The sequence below is a fragment of the Triticum urartu genome, chromosome 3A (genome assembly GCF_056163025.1).
Source record: "Triticum urartu cultivar PI428250 chromosome 3A, HENAU_Tu73, whole genome shotgun sequence".
NCBI classification, from domain to species: domain Eukaryota; kingdom Viridiplantae; phylum Streptophyta; class Magnoliopsida; order Poales; family Poaceae; genus Triticum; species Triticum urartu.
Genome location: NC_141875.1, coordinates 400,768,261 through 400,783,192, shown reverse-complemented (window position 1 = coordinate 400,783,192; position 14,932 = coordinate 400,768,261).

Below are 14,932 nucleotides of genomic sequence, written 5' to 3'. Positions count from 1 at the left end.
TTCCTAGCCTATTTATTCTCGACCGTTTGATTTTAATCGGAGGTTCCAAATAGCCCTAACCAAAAATCCTATGTTATAAGTAGCAGTCTAACCCTAGCCCCGTCCCATCGATCCATCTAATCCTCTCGCGGCCGCCACCCATGTTCCTTGGGAGCTTGTCCCATCGCCAACAAAATCTCCCCTCGGGATCCCCTTCGCACCAAGCAGAGCCCGCACCCATGTTCCAAATCCTCTACGACCAACTCCCTCATCTTGCGTGCCCGACCAACCGACACACCTCGCCTGATCTCCGCTGCCTCGGCCGTGTGACCCCGTCGGGCCGCCCGAACCTGTTGGAGTCGCCATCGTCGGCAGCAAGCCCGTAGCACCACCGGATCTAGGCCCGTGCAACGCCCTGCTCCCTGCATCTCTCTTTCTCCCAGGCTTCTTCTTCCTCCCCTGCTTTAATTCATCTCCATGTTCGTTTGCTTCCCTGCTAGGAAACGAGTGAAGTCCCGTCCCCCTCCGTCTTCGTCGTAGCGCCACTGGACCAGCAGGTCCGTCGCGCCGCCCGTGCTCCTCCGCACTGGCCAACAACAGCAGGACCCCGCGGCCTCCTCTGCCCTCTCCTCAAGCCGGCAGAAGCAGCCACTCCATCTTGCTGGTTTCCGAACAGGAGGAGCCCCGTCCCTACCACGAATTTGACCACCGCCGCCGGAGCTCAACCCCATGGCCTCCTGATACGTCTCCAACGTATCTATAATTTTTGATTGCTCCATGCTATATTATCTACTGTTTTGGACATTATTGGGCTTTATTTTCCACTTTTATATTATTTTTGGGACTAACCTATTAACCGGAGGCCCAGCCCAGAATTGCTGTTTTTTGCCTGTTTTAGGGTTTCGAAGAAAAGGAATATCAAACGGAGTCCAAATGGAATGAAACCTTCGGGAACGTGGTTTTCTCAACGAACAAGACCCAGGAGACTTGGACCCTACGTCAAGACAAAAAAGAGGAGGCCATGAGGTAGGGGGGCGCGCCTACCTCCCCAGGCACGCCCTCCACCCTCATGGGCCCCCTATTGCTCCACCAACGTACTCCTTCCTCCTATATATACCTACGTACCCCCAAACAATTAGATACGGAGCCAAAAACCTAATTCCACCGCCGCAACTTTCTGTATCCACGAGATCCCATCTTGGGGCCTGTTCCGGAGCTCCGCCGGAGGGGGCATCGATCACGGAGGGCTTCTACATCAACACCATAGCCCCTCCGATGAAGTGTGAGTAGTTTACCTCAGACCTACGGGTCCATAGTTATTAGCTAGATGGCTTATTCTCTCTTTTTGGATCTCAATACAATGTTCTCCCCCTCTCTTGTGGAGAACTATTCGATGTAATCTTCTTTTTGCCGTGTGTTTGTTGAGACTGATGAATTGTGGGTTTATGATCAAGTCTATCTATGAATAATATTTGAATCTTATCTGAATTCTTTTATGTATGATTGGTTATCTTTGCAAGTCTCTTCGAGTTATCAGTTTGGTTTGGCCTACTAGATTGATCTTTCTTGCAATGGGAGAAGTGCTTAGCTTTGGTTTTTATCTTGCGGCGTCCTTTCCCAGTGATAGTAGGGGAAGCAAGGCACGTATTGTATTGTTGCCATCGAGGATAACAAGATGGGGTTTTCATCATATTGCATGAGTTTATCCCTCTACATCATGTCATCTTGCTTAAGGCGTTACTCTGTTTTAACTTAATACTCTAGATGCATGCTGGATAGCGGTCGATGAGTGGAGTAATAGTAGTAGATGCAGGCAGGAGTCGGTCTACTTGTCTCGGGCGTGATGCCTATATACATGATCGTGCCTAGATATCCTCATAACTATGCTCAATTCTGTCAATTGCTCAACAGTAATTTGTTCACCCACCGTAGAATACTTATGCTCTCGAGAGAAGCCACTAGTGAAACCTATGGCCCCCGGGTCTATCTTTATCATATTAATCTCCTACTACTTAGTTATTTACTTTGCTCTTTACTTTGCCTTTATTTTACTTTGCATCTTTATCACAAAAATACCAAAAACATTATCTTATCATATCTATCAGATCTCACTCTCGTAAGTGGCCTGTAGGGATTGACAACCCCTATTCGCGTTGGTTGCAAGGATTTATTTGTTTTGTGCAGGTACGAGGGACTCGCGCGTAGCCTCCTACTGGATTGATACCTTGGTTCTCAAAAACTGAGGGAAATACTTATGCTACTTTGCTTCATCATCCCTTCCTCTTCGGGAAAAACCAACGCAATGCTTAAGAGGTAGCAAGAAGGATTTCTGGCACCGTTGTCGGGGAGGTCTACGCAAAAGTCAAACATACCGAGTACCCATCACATACCCTTATCTCCCGCATTACATTATTTTCCATTTGCCTCTCGTTTTCCTCTCCCCCACTTCACCCTTGCCGTTGTATTCGCCCTCTCTCTCTATCCTCCCTCTCTTTCTCTATTTGCCTTCTTCCCATATGTATCCTTGTTTGTGTTTCCATATGCCTTCTATTTGCTTGCATCTTTGCTTCCTAAAAATCTATTGATATGGATCCACTTAAAGTGTTCTACTTAGATCATCTGCGATCCTTATGCGCTCGTGCTGAAACCCCAACTAGCCTAGTTGATGGGAAATCTTTAGATGAGCATGCTCATTTTGTGCATCACTGTTTGTCTAAAAAAGGAGACTCTTATGGAATCAAATAAACAGATTGCTGTGTTATGCTTGGAATCTTTGTGAAATTTGTGATTTTACTTGTTGCTCTAAGAACCCTAAAAAACACCTCCCCTTCATATGTGAGTTTAATGATATTGAAATCTTATCTTCTTATGCAAAAGGTGTTTATAGTTACTACGATATCGAACGAATTGAAGAATTTGTTGCTTTTAAGGGTGCTTATGAAGTTGCTTCTTTGATTGAAAAATATGATATTACTCTCTACGAATCTGAAAATTTTGACATACTTAAATATTGCTATGAAAACTATGCTCACAATGTCTATGTCAAAGAATTTATTGAAAGAATGACCGTTGCTTCAGAAGAAAATAATGATATGCATGAATCTATAGATAATTATGATTCCGATGATTTGATTGAAATATTCCTTGATGAACATGATGCTTGCTATTCTTGTGGCCGCGATGCCAATATTTATGAAGATGAATCTGCTATAGTTCCTTATGTTAAACATGAGATCGTTGCTATTGCACCCATACTTAATAGTCCTTCGATGAAAAGCATGATTGCAATGATGTTATTATAAATTCCTTTAATGTCAATTGTGTTAATGATATGCAAAACCCTAAGCTTGGGGATGCTAGTTTTGCTAGGACTACTATTTGTTGCAATGATCATGATTGGGGTGATTCTTCTTTTGATCTTGAAAATTTATTTAAGCCCCATGATGAATATGAGATTGATAATAGTGTTTGCAATATTATTGAAAGTGGGTTTGGAAGAGTGTCAACTTTAGATCCCACATATTTGGAGAATGTTCAATCTTATGAAGTTTTTGATAAAAGTGGGTTTGGAGAGGTCATGACTTTAGTTAATGTTAATCCCACTATTTTGGAAGAGTGTAAACTTTGCATGCATGTAGATCATGTTGAAAATATTTTATGTGATAGATATTTTGTTGAATTTGCTTATGATCCTACATGTAATTATTATGAGAGAGGAAAATATGGTGGTAGAAATTTTCATGTTACTAAATTACCTCTCGTTATGTTGAGATTGCTATTGTTTCTTTCCGCTTCCTTGCATATGCTAGTTTTTGCTTGCCTTGATAATTTGTTTGCCTATAAGATGCCTATGCATAGGAAGTATGTCAGACTTAGATGTGTTTGTCACGTGTTTTATGATGCTCTCTTTGTGCTTCAATTCTTGTCTTTCATGTGAGCATCATTGAAATATTATGCCTAGCTAGGGGCGTTAAACGATAGCACTTGTTGGGAGGCAACCCAATTTGTTTTTTATTCCTTGATTTTTGCTCCTGTTTAGTAATAAAGAATTTATCTAGCCTCTGTTTAGTTTGTGTTTTTGTGTTTAATTAGTGTTTGTGCCAAGTAGAACCGTTGGGAAGACTTGGGGAAAGTCTTGTTACACTTGCTGTAAAAAGCAGAAACTTTAGCGCTCACGAGAACTACTGCCGTTTTTATTTGGAAAGTGATATTTAGTTAATTCTTTTTGAAGATGATTAATAGATAAATTCCTCATGTCCAGCAATTTATTTTAGAATTTTTGGGGTTCCATATCTTGCGCTAGCTACAGATTACTATAGACTGTTCTGTTTTTGACAGATTCTGTTTTTTCGTGTGTTGTTTGCTTATTTTGATGAATCTATGGCTAGTAAAATAGTTTATAAACCGTAGAGAAGTTTGAATACAGTAGGTATAAAACAAATATAAATAAAGAATGAGTTCATTACTGTACCTTGAAGTGGTCTTTTTTTTTCTTTTGCTAACGGAGCTCACGAGATTTTCTACTTTAAGTTTTGTGTTGTGAAGTTTTCAAGTTTTGGGTAAAGATTTGCTGGATTATGGAACAAGGAGTGGCAAGAGCCTAAGATTGGGGATGCCCATGGCACCCCCAAGATAATCTAAGGACAACTAAAAGCCAAAGCTTGGGGATTCCCCGGAAGGCATCCCCTCTTTCGTCTACTTCTATCGGTAACTTTACTTGGAGCTATATTTTTATTCGCCACATGATATGTGTTTTGCTTGGAGCGTCTTGTATGATTTGAGTCTTTACTTTTTAGTTTACCACAATCATCCTTGCTGTACACACCTTTTGAGAGAGCCATACATGATTTGGAATTTGTTAGAATACTCTATGTGCTTCTCTTATATCTTTTGAGTTATGTAGTTTTGCTCTAGTACTTCACTTATATCTTTTAGAGCACGGTGGTGGATTTGTTTTATAGAAACTATTGATCTCTCACGCTTCACTTAGATTATTTTGATAGTCTTAAATAGCAGGGTAATTTTCTTAAAATCCTAATATGCTTGGTATACAAGATTAATAATAAAACTTTCTTATGAGTGTGTTGAATACTATGAGAAGTTTGATTCTTGATAATTGTTTTGAGATATGAAGATGGTGATATTAAAGTTGTGCTAGTTGAGTAGTTGTGAATTTGAGAAATACTTGTGTTAAAGTTTGTGATTCCTGTAGCATGCACGTATGGTGAACTGTTATGTGATGAAGTCGGAGCATGATTTATTTTTTGATTGTCTTCCTTATGAGTGGCGGTCATGGACGAGCGATGGTCTTTTCCTACCAATCTATCCCCCTAGGAGCATGCGCGTAATACTTTGCTTTGATAACTTGTAGATTTTTGCAATAAGTATATGAGTTCTTTATGACTAATGTTGAGTCCATGGATTATACGCACTCTCACCCTTCCATCATTGCTAGCCTCTCTAATACCGTGCACCTTTCGCCGGTATCATACACCCACCATATACCTTCCTCAAAACAGCCATCATACCTACCTATTATGGCATTTCCATAGCCATTCCGAGATATATTGCCATGCAACTTTCCACCGTTCCATTTATTATGACACACTCCATCATTGTCATATTGCTTAGCATGATCATGTAGTCGACATAGTATTTGTGGCAAAGCCACCATTCATAATTCTTTCATACATGTCACTCATGGGTCATTGCATATCCCGATACACCGCCGGAGGCATTCATATAGAATCATATTTTGTTCTAAGTATCGAGTTGTAATTGTTGAGTTGTAAGAAAAATAAAAGTGTGATGATCATCATTATTAGAGCATTGTCCCAGTGAGGAAAGGATGATGGAGACTATGATTCCCCCACAAGTTGGGATGAGACTCCAGACGAAAAAAAAGAGAAAGAAAAGAGGCCATAAAAAAAGGGAAAAGGCCCAAATAAAAAAATATGAGAGAAAAAGAGAGAAGGGGAAATGCTACTATCCTTTTACCACACTTGTGCTTCAAAGTAGCACCATGATATTCATAGTAGAGAGTTTCTCATTTCGTCACTTTCATAAACTAGTGGGAAATTTTCATTATAAAACTTGGCTTGTATATTCCAATGATGGGCTTCCTCAAAATGCCCTAGGTCTTCATGAGCAAGCAAGTTGGATGCACACCCACTCAGTTTCTTTTTGAGCTTTCATATACTTATAGCTCTAGTGCATCAAATGCATGGCAATCCCTACTCACTCACATTGATATCTATTGATGGGCATCTCCATAGCCCGTTGATATGCCTAGTTGATGTGAGACTATCTTCTCCCCTTTTGTCTTCTCCACAACCACCATTCTATTCCACCTATAGTGCTATATCCATGGCTCACGCTCATGTATTGCGTGAAGATTGAAAAAGTTAGAGAACACCAAAAGTATGAAACAATTGCTTGGCTTGTCATCGGGGTTGTGCATGATTTAAATATTTTGTGTGGCAAAGATGGAGCATAGCCAGACTATATGATTTTGTAGGGATAACTTTCTTTGGCCATGCTATTTTGAGAAGACATAATTGCTTTGTTAGTATGCTTGAAGTATTATTATTTTTATGTCAATATTAAACTTTTGTTTTGAATCTTTCGGATCTGAATATTCATACCACAATTAAGAAGAATTAAATTAAAGTTATGCCAAGTAGCACTCCGCATCAAAAATTCTGTTTTTATCATTTACCTACTCGAGGACGAGCAGGAATTAAGCTTGGGGATGCTTGATACGTCTCCAACGTATCTATAATTTTTGATTGCTCCATGCTATATTATCTACTGTTTTGGACATTATTGGGCTTTATTTTCCACTTTTATATTTTTTTGGGACTAACCTATTAACCTGGAGGCCCAGCCCAGAATTGCTATTTTTTTGCCTGTTTTAGGGTTTCGAAGAAAAGGAATATCACACGGAGTCCAAACGAAATGAAACCTTCGGGAATGTGATTTTCTCAACGAACAAGACCCAGGAGACTTGGACCCTACGTCAAGACAAAAAAGAGGAGGCCATGAGGTAGGGGGGCGCGCCTACCTCCCCAGGCACGCCCTCCACCCTCATGGGCCCCCTATTGCTCCACCAACGTACTCCTTCCTCCTATATATACCTACGTACCCCCAAACAATTAGATACGGAGCCAAAAACCTAATTCCACCGCCGCAACTTTCTGTATCCACGAGATCCCATCTTGGGGCCTGTTCCGGAGCTCCGCCGGAGGGGGCATCGATCACGGAGGGCTTCTACATCAACACCATAGCCCCTCCGATGAAGTGTGAGTAGTTTACCTCAGACCTACGGGTCCATAGTTATTAGCTAGATGGCTTCTTCTCTCTTTTTGGATCTCAATACAATGTTCTCCCCCTCTCTTGTGGAGAACTATTCGATGTAATCTTCTTTTTGCGGTGTGTTTGTTGAGACCGATGAATTGTGGGTTTATGATCAAGTCTATATATGAACAATATTTGAATCTTCTCTGAATTATTTTATGTATGATTGGTTATCTTTGCAAGTCTCTTCAAATTATCAGTTTGGTTTGGCCTACTAGATTGATCTTTCTTGCAATGGGAGAAGTGCTTAGCTTTGGGTTCAATCTTGCGGTGTCGTTTCCCAGTGATAGTAGGGGCAGCAAGGCACGTATTGTATTGTTGCCATCGAGGATAACAAGATGGGGTTTTCATCATATTGCATGAGTTTATCCCTCTACATCATGTCATCTTGCTTAAGGCGTCACTCTGTTTTTAACTTAATACTCTAGATGCATGCTGGATAGCGGTCGATGAGTGGAGTAATAGTAGTAGATGCAGGCAGGAGTCGGTCTACTTGTCTCGGACGTGATGCCTATATACATGATCATGCCTAGATATTCTCATAACTATGCTCAATTCTGTCAATTGCTCAACAGTAATTTGTTCACCCCCGTAGAATACTTATGCTCTCGAGAGAAGCCACTAGTGAAACCTATGGCCCCCGGGTCTATCTTTATCATATTAATCTCCTACTACTTAGTTATTTCCTTTGCTCTTTGCTTTGCCTTTATTTTACTTTGCATCTTTATCACAAAAATACCAAAAACATTATCTTATCATATCTATCAGATCTCACTCTCGTAAGTGGCCGTGTAGGGATTGACAACCCCTATTCGCGTTGGTTGCGAGGATTTATTTGTTTTGTGCAGGTATGAGGGACTCGCGCGTAGCCTCCTACTGGATTGATACCTTGGTGCTCAAAAACTGAGGGAAATACTTACGCTACTTTGCTGCATCATCCCTTCCTCTTCGGGGAAAACCAACGCAGTGTTCAAGAGGTAGCACCTCCCCGCGGCCTCGCACGTCCACGTTGCCGACGGCTACAGCAGCAGGTCATGCCGCTGGCCTCCTCCCTACCTCGCTCGGTGCTCAGGCACCACCGCGCCGCCCTTACCTTCCCTTCCTTCCTCTCCCTTCTCTTGCTCTTTCTTATATCTCTCTCTCTCTCTGTCTGCTCGTACAGGGAGCCCGACATGGCATCCTTGGAGTGTTCAGCCAACAGTAGCGCCTCAAGCTCGTCCGCTCGGATCCGTGCTTCTGCAGCCGCTTGGAGCTCCAACTGCCGACCGGATCTGCTTGTCCCCGCCGTTGCCACGCCACCAGACCGCCCTTGCAACTCCCGTTGGTCGCCGTTGATGTCTCTGTTTCACGCACGCGCTGGTCAAACCGCTCGCTCGACCCCTCCTGGTCGCACGTTGACCTCCAACGCCCCCAAGGCCCAGCCTAGCATCAAATCTGGCCCAAGGCCGCTGGGTGAGGCCACACCCCAGCGCCCTCCTCTTGTTTTTTTTCACCGGTTGGGCCAGTCCGATCCAGCCCGATTGTGTTTTTTTCAGTCCAGCGATTTTCCATTTTTCCAGAGTTTTCTATTTTACAGAAAACCCCCTAGCTTTCATGCATATAATAACTCATGAACTATGCATCATATGTAAAAAGTTTAAATGTGTAAAATGCTTAGAATTTTATCTAGTTTAATAATATCCAACTTTCATGCATGTTTGAAATGTTTAAAATGTTGTTTGTGTTTATTTTCCATAATGCCATGCTAAAATGCTTTAGTTCATAACTTAATAACCGTAGCTCCATTTTAAATAATCTTTATATGTAAATGGGGTAGAAATATTCCTAGTTTAACATGGTGCACTCATATTGCATGTTTAACAACTCTAAAATATGGTTTAGGGCAGAACAATACCAAATCTAATATATGCTCATGAGGATTTTTCCGGACTTGTTGTTTGTTGTTCCGGCCTCGTTTAAACTTGCCTAGATAGGTAGTTTTCATTTGCTTCACCCCTTGCCATGTTAAGAACATTTAATATTGTTGGGTACATTAATGAGATCGAACTAAATAATAAAATGTGGTGTCCGGCAATATGCAACTCGTTGCATATTGAGCTCCACTTAATTTGTAGTATTGTTTGTGCACTTTGCCATCCATGCCTCATTAAACTGGACATGCATCATACTTGGTTGTGCATCATGTCATGTTTATGTAATGGTTGTTTACCATGTTGTTTGCTTCTTTCTGAGTTGCGTCTTCGGGTTAGTTCCGATAATGTCGCGTTTGTGAGGATTCGTTCGACTACGTCCGTTTGTCTTCTTCATGGACTCGTTCTTCTTCCCTGCGGGATCTCAGGCAAGATGACCATACCCTCGAAATCACTTCTATCTTTGCTTTCCAGTTGTCCGCTCTATTGCCATGTCGCGCTACCTACCACTTGTTATATCATGCCTCCCATATTTCCATGTCAAGCCTCTAACCCACCTTTCCTAGCAAACCATTGTTTGGCTATTTTACCGCTTTTGCTCAGCCCCTTATAGCGTTGCTAGTTGCAGGTGAAGATTAAGTGTGTTCCTTGTTGGAACATGGATATGTTTGGGATATCACAATATCTCTTATTTAATTAATGCACCTATGTACTTGGTAAAGGGTGGAAGGCTCGGCCTTATGCCTGGTGTTTTGTTCCACTCTTGCCGCCCTAGTTTCCGTCATACCGGTGTTATGTTCCTTGAATTTGCGTTCCTTACGCGGTTGGTTGTTATGGGAACCCCTTGACAGTTCGCTTTGAATAAAACTCCTCCAGCAAGGCCCAACCTTGGTTTTACATTTTCCTAACAACCTATACCTTTCCCTTGGAGTAATTAACCTGAGGGTCATCTTTATTTTAACCCCGGGCCAGTGCTTCTCTAAGTGTTGGTCCGAACCAGAGCCACTTACAGCGCCACCTCGGGGAAACTTGAGGGCTGGTTTTAGCTGTACGTAGTGTTCATCCGGTGTTGCCCTGAGAACTAGATATGTGCAGCTCCTATCGGGATGTCCGCGCATCGGGCGGTCTTGCTGGTCTTGTTTTACCATTGTCGAAATGTCTTGTAACCGGGATTCCAAGTCTGATTGGGTCTTCCTGGGAGAAGGAATATCCTTCGTTGACCGTGAGAGCTTGTGATGGGCTAAGTTGGGACACCCCTGCAGGGTTTGAACTTTCAAAAGACGTGCCTGCGGTTATGTGGCAGATGGGAATTTGTTAATATGCGGTTGTAGAGAACTTGACACTTGCCTTAATTAAAATGCAGCAACCGCGTGTGTAGCCATGATGGTCTCTTTCTGGCAGGGTCCGGGAAGTGAACACGGTCTTGTGTTATGGTTGAACGTAGGTAGTTTCAGGATCACTTCTTGATCATTTATAGCTTCTCGACCGTGCTTTGTTTCTCTTCTAGCTCTCTTTTGTGTATGTTAGCCACCATATATGCTAGTGCTTGATGCAGCTCCACCTTACTGCCCTTTCCTACCCATAAGCTTGAATAGTCCTGATCTCGCGGGTGTGAGATTGCTGAGTCCCCGTGACTCACAGATACTTCCAAACAGTTGCAGGTGCCGATGATACCAGTGCAGGTGACGCAACCCTGCTCAAGTGGGTGCCTGATGAAGATCTTGATCGTTGTTTTGTTTCATTTCCTATTGATCAATAGTGGAGCCCAGTTGGGTCGATCGGGGATCTAGCATTTTGGGTTGTCTTCTTTTATTTTGGTTCCGTAGTCGGACCTTGATTGTATTCTGGATGATGTATGTTTAACTTGTTATTTGTGTGAAGTGGCGATTGTAAGCCAACTCTTTATCTCTTTCTTATTCAGTACATGGGATGTGTAAAGATTACCCCTCTTGTGATAGACCTACCATCCGGCTATGCCTCTAAGTCGTGCCCCGACACGTGGGAGATATAGCCGCATCGTGGGTGTTACAAGTTGGTATCAGAGCCATCCCCGACTTAGGAGCCCCCTGCTTGATCAAATCGCTGACGTTGTTGTGTCTAGAACAAAATGTTTTGAGTCTTAGGATTATATATATCAGAGAGTGGGATTCGTTTTACTCCTCAGTCCCTTCGTCGCTCTGGTGAGGCCTCCTGACGTAGAAGTTTTGACTCTTCTCTCCTCAAATTTCACGAATTTTTTTAGGATCACGCGGGTATCTTGGAATCATTCCGATGATTTTGTGACGAGAACATTGTTCTTGGTGCCTCCTGACATTTAGGGGTTGTGGTAGTGTCCCGGGGAGTTGAGCTCCGAGGTGTTGTCATCACAATTTTATCGTTGCAGTTCTGGAATACCTGAGTTCACCGGCATCAAAAATCACTTTTATGCAGTTGTTGGTGAGATAACCTCGATGCCACCCTGTACTGGGGCGGGAGTTCGGGAGTATTGCCATAACTCGTATAACGGATGCTTTTTGAAGGTTGAGGTAAATGATTTCCGAAGGTTTCTTGGTTATGTGTTGAAGGATGGATACAGCTGGATGTAGGATTTGTTAGTTTTGAGTGAGATATTATGCTTCCCCTGTATCCCCAACACCCGATTGCATAACCAGGAACTTTCGGGAGTTTTATAGGTGGGAATTCAAGTAGCTCCTAGAATATCTTGCCAACAAACACATGTTATGATATGGGATCTATCATATGTTTGTTCCGGCTTATTCTGTGAGCCAAATCCTTTGTTTTGTTTTGGTTTGTGGTATTCGAGTTGCTTCGAAGTCAAATGTTGATTCCATATCTTTCCTAAGCGGTGTTCTCATATTTCTATGTGAATACCAATCCTTCTTGATAATCGAGATTGTCATGTCAATCCTTTTTCAACCGGCGTGTTTCTCTTCAAGTGGATCCGATCATTTCAACATCCGCAGGATCAATTATCAGTTCTTCTCAATGGTGCTCATTTCATCTGTCCCAAGCTACCTTTGTTTTCCCGCCCTCCCACCCTTTTCCTTCAAGGATTCAGATTTCTTAATCAACTATCATGTTATTGATGTGAAGTCTCTCCATTCTTTTCCGTCAATGTTCTTATCCAGTGATTCTCAGGAAGATACTAAGGAAGCTTTGAGTTCATCATTCTCCATTCTTTTCGTTCTCCGGTGAATTCAATTCAAGATTTGTCGATCATATCTTTTCCTCGTTTCAAATGTTTTCTCATGCCGGTGCACCTCTTAATCATTCCCCGCTTGCTATTCAATTGTTCCGGAGTGCTGAAGATATCTCGGAAGATTAGTGCTTCTATTCTTAATCAATCCAACCTAATTTTCGAGGTTGTTTTCTCTTTCAAGCCATTTAATTCAACCGGTGCAATCTCTCTTCAAAAGCATTCCAACGGTGTTTCTCTTGAGTGGGCCCTAACCCACAGGTTTTCCCACGATCTTACCTGACTCTTCTAATCTTCCCAGATTTATTCTCAGATCTTTTCAAAGTTTGATGTAAGAATGAATTATCATCAGTCTTATGTATTTCTCCAAGATCTTTCAAATTCTTTTCATCGTCGGTTCAACCTTTCTAATTTTCATTCCGGAGTGCCTCAATAAATTCATGGTGGTGTTTCTCATCGTCATTCTCGGATTTTGAAAGACCGAAGAGTTTTCCCTCCAAATCCTCACCCGTTCTTCCAAAGATTCATGGTGCTAGCTTTATGCCATCCTCTCATCATTGCTTTCGATTGTGAGAATTCTTTTCACCCATCCAGAACAATTTAGGAGTCTTTTCAGTTTGATTCTCCGAAGGCGATCAATTCAGGTTTATTCATTCTCGGCTTTCAACTATTGTTCTCCAAATCTTACCGGTGCATCATTCAAGTTTTCTCTAATCAGCTCATGATCTCTTCGTTCACTTGTATCAAAACCCCCTAAAGTATCTTCGGTCGTTATCCAATTCTTCCCGGTGAATTGTGCCTTTGCTACTTTCATTTTCAATTCTTACGGTGATTTGTTCAAGATTCCTCTTCCTATGTTCTCATATCAATTCATTCGTTTTTTTAATCCCACCGACGGATCGTTGAAGAGCTTTCTCAAGTTTGCGCCATATCCATCGTAATCCTTTCTACGAGAATAAGTAGTATGCCAAATCTGTTACTTGTCATCAATTTAAATTGGTGAAGGATAAGCATAATGTAATTCTTATTATTGTTTCATCTAGTAAATTCAATTCCTTATTCCGGAGGCTTATCAAAATTCTTGATTTCTTTTGTTCATCTTTCTTTTCCGGAGTTCCAAGTTTTCTCGGTTATATCATCGTGAAGCTCCATCTGTTCATTCAAAGGCTGCACCTTGTGTTTTCAACTTCTCTTTCTTTCTATTATCCTTTTATTACCGGAGTTCTTCATGGAGGCTCTACATGGTGGTTCGTCAAGGATCCTTTTCATTCTTCATTCGTTCATCAAGATTTCTCTTGAAGCTAAGATCTGCCAAGCTATACTCTAAAATAAACATGGTGCTCAACACATGTTTTGTTTTGAGAAGTTCAAGTATTATTCATCTTGCATCTGAAGTGCAATTCTTTCATATCTCATCTTTTGAGGTGGTGTTATGTCATTGTTGATAATTTCCCTTCGTGTTTCATGATTCACAAGTTTTTCAAGAGTGATATATCTAAATCCATCATTTTATTTTCGCTTAAGATATCTTTTCAATCCATCAATCTCTTCATTAGAGTTATATTGGGTTATATTTCACCTAAAGCTTTCCCTAAGGATTGTTGCTATTTATGGTGCTTATAAATGACCCAAGTTCTTCATTTATCCTCTCGGTGAAATAAGTTTCTCGTATCCTTGTTGATATCAATCCAATCTATTGTTTTCGTTAGTGGCAGAATTTCACCTCATAATTTTGAGATGTTTACCATAAGCCCACTACAACCTTATTCTTTTGTTGTTTAATTTTCAAAAACTCCATTCAATCCTTCGTTCTAAGGATTCCTTCAAATTCATTGGTGGTAGAAGTTATCATTTTCTTCTACTTTATTTCTTTCTTCCTGATGATCTAGCTCCTATTCGTTTGTTTTGGAAGCATTGTGATGTTTCTCTCTTCACTCATCATCTCGGTTTGTGAGGACCGTGTTCTTTTCGTGATTATCCATTTAACCGGAGTGTCATGCCCTCCTTTCAAGTTTTTGCAACTTAACAAGTTTTCCTTCTCCTTTCAGTCAGAGTGTTGTCCGAATTATATCATTCTTGTTCCTTCTCTATCTTGTTTTCAACCGGAGTGCTTGCATGTACTTCTTGTCCATTGTAACCCTTTTCTTATGTCTTTCAACCCACAAGGTTCCCGTAATGTTCTTTGTTCCTCTTTTCTAACGGAGTCTTTTCAACTTTGTTCATCTTCATTGTATTCTTTCTTTCAATTTGGTTAACCTATCAAGGTTCATTGGTTTCACTCGTTTGTCAAAGAAGCAACTTAGTTTAACCTCTTCCCCTTCCTCTTTCATTTCCCTCCGGTGTCATCCTAGATCTCGACACGAGATCCTCTCGTAGTGGTGGAGTGTTGTAACGCCCCGAGACCGTTGCGCCAGGTGTCTTCCAGTTATTCGCTATCTTTGCCATGTCATTTGCTTGCGTGTTGCATCTTGCCATGTCATCATGTGCATTG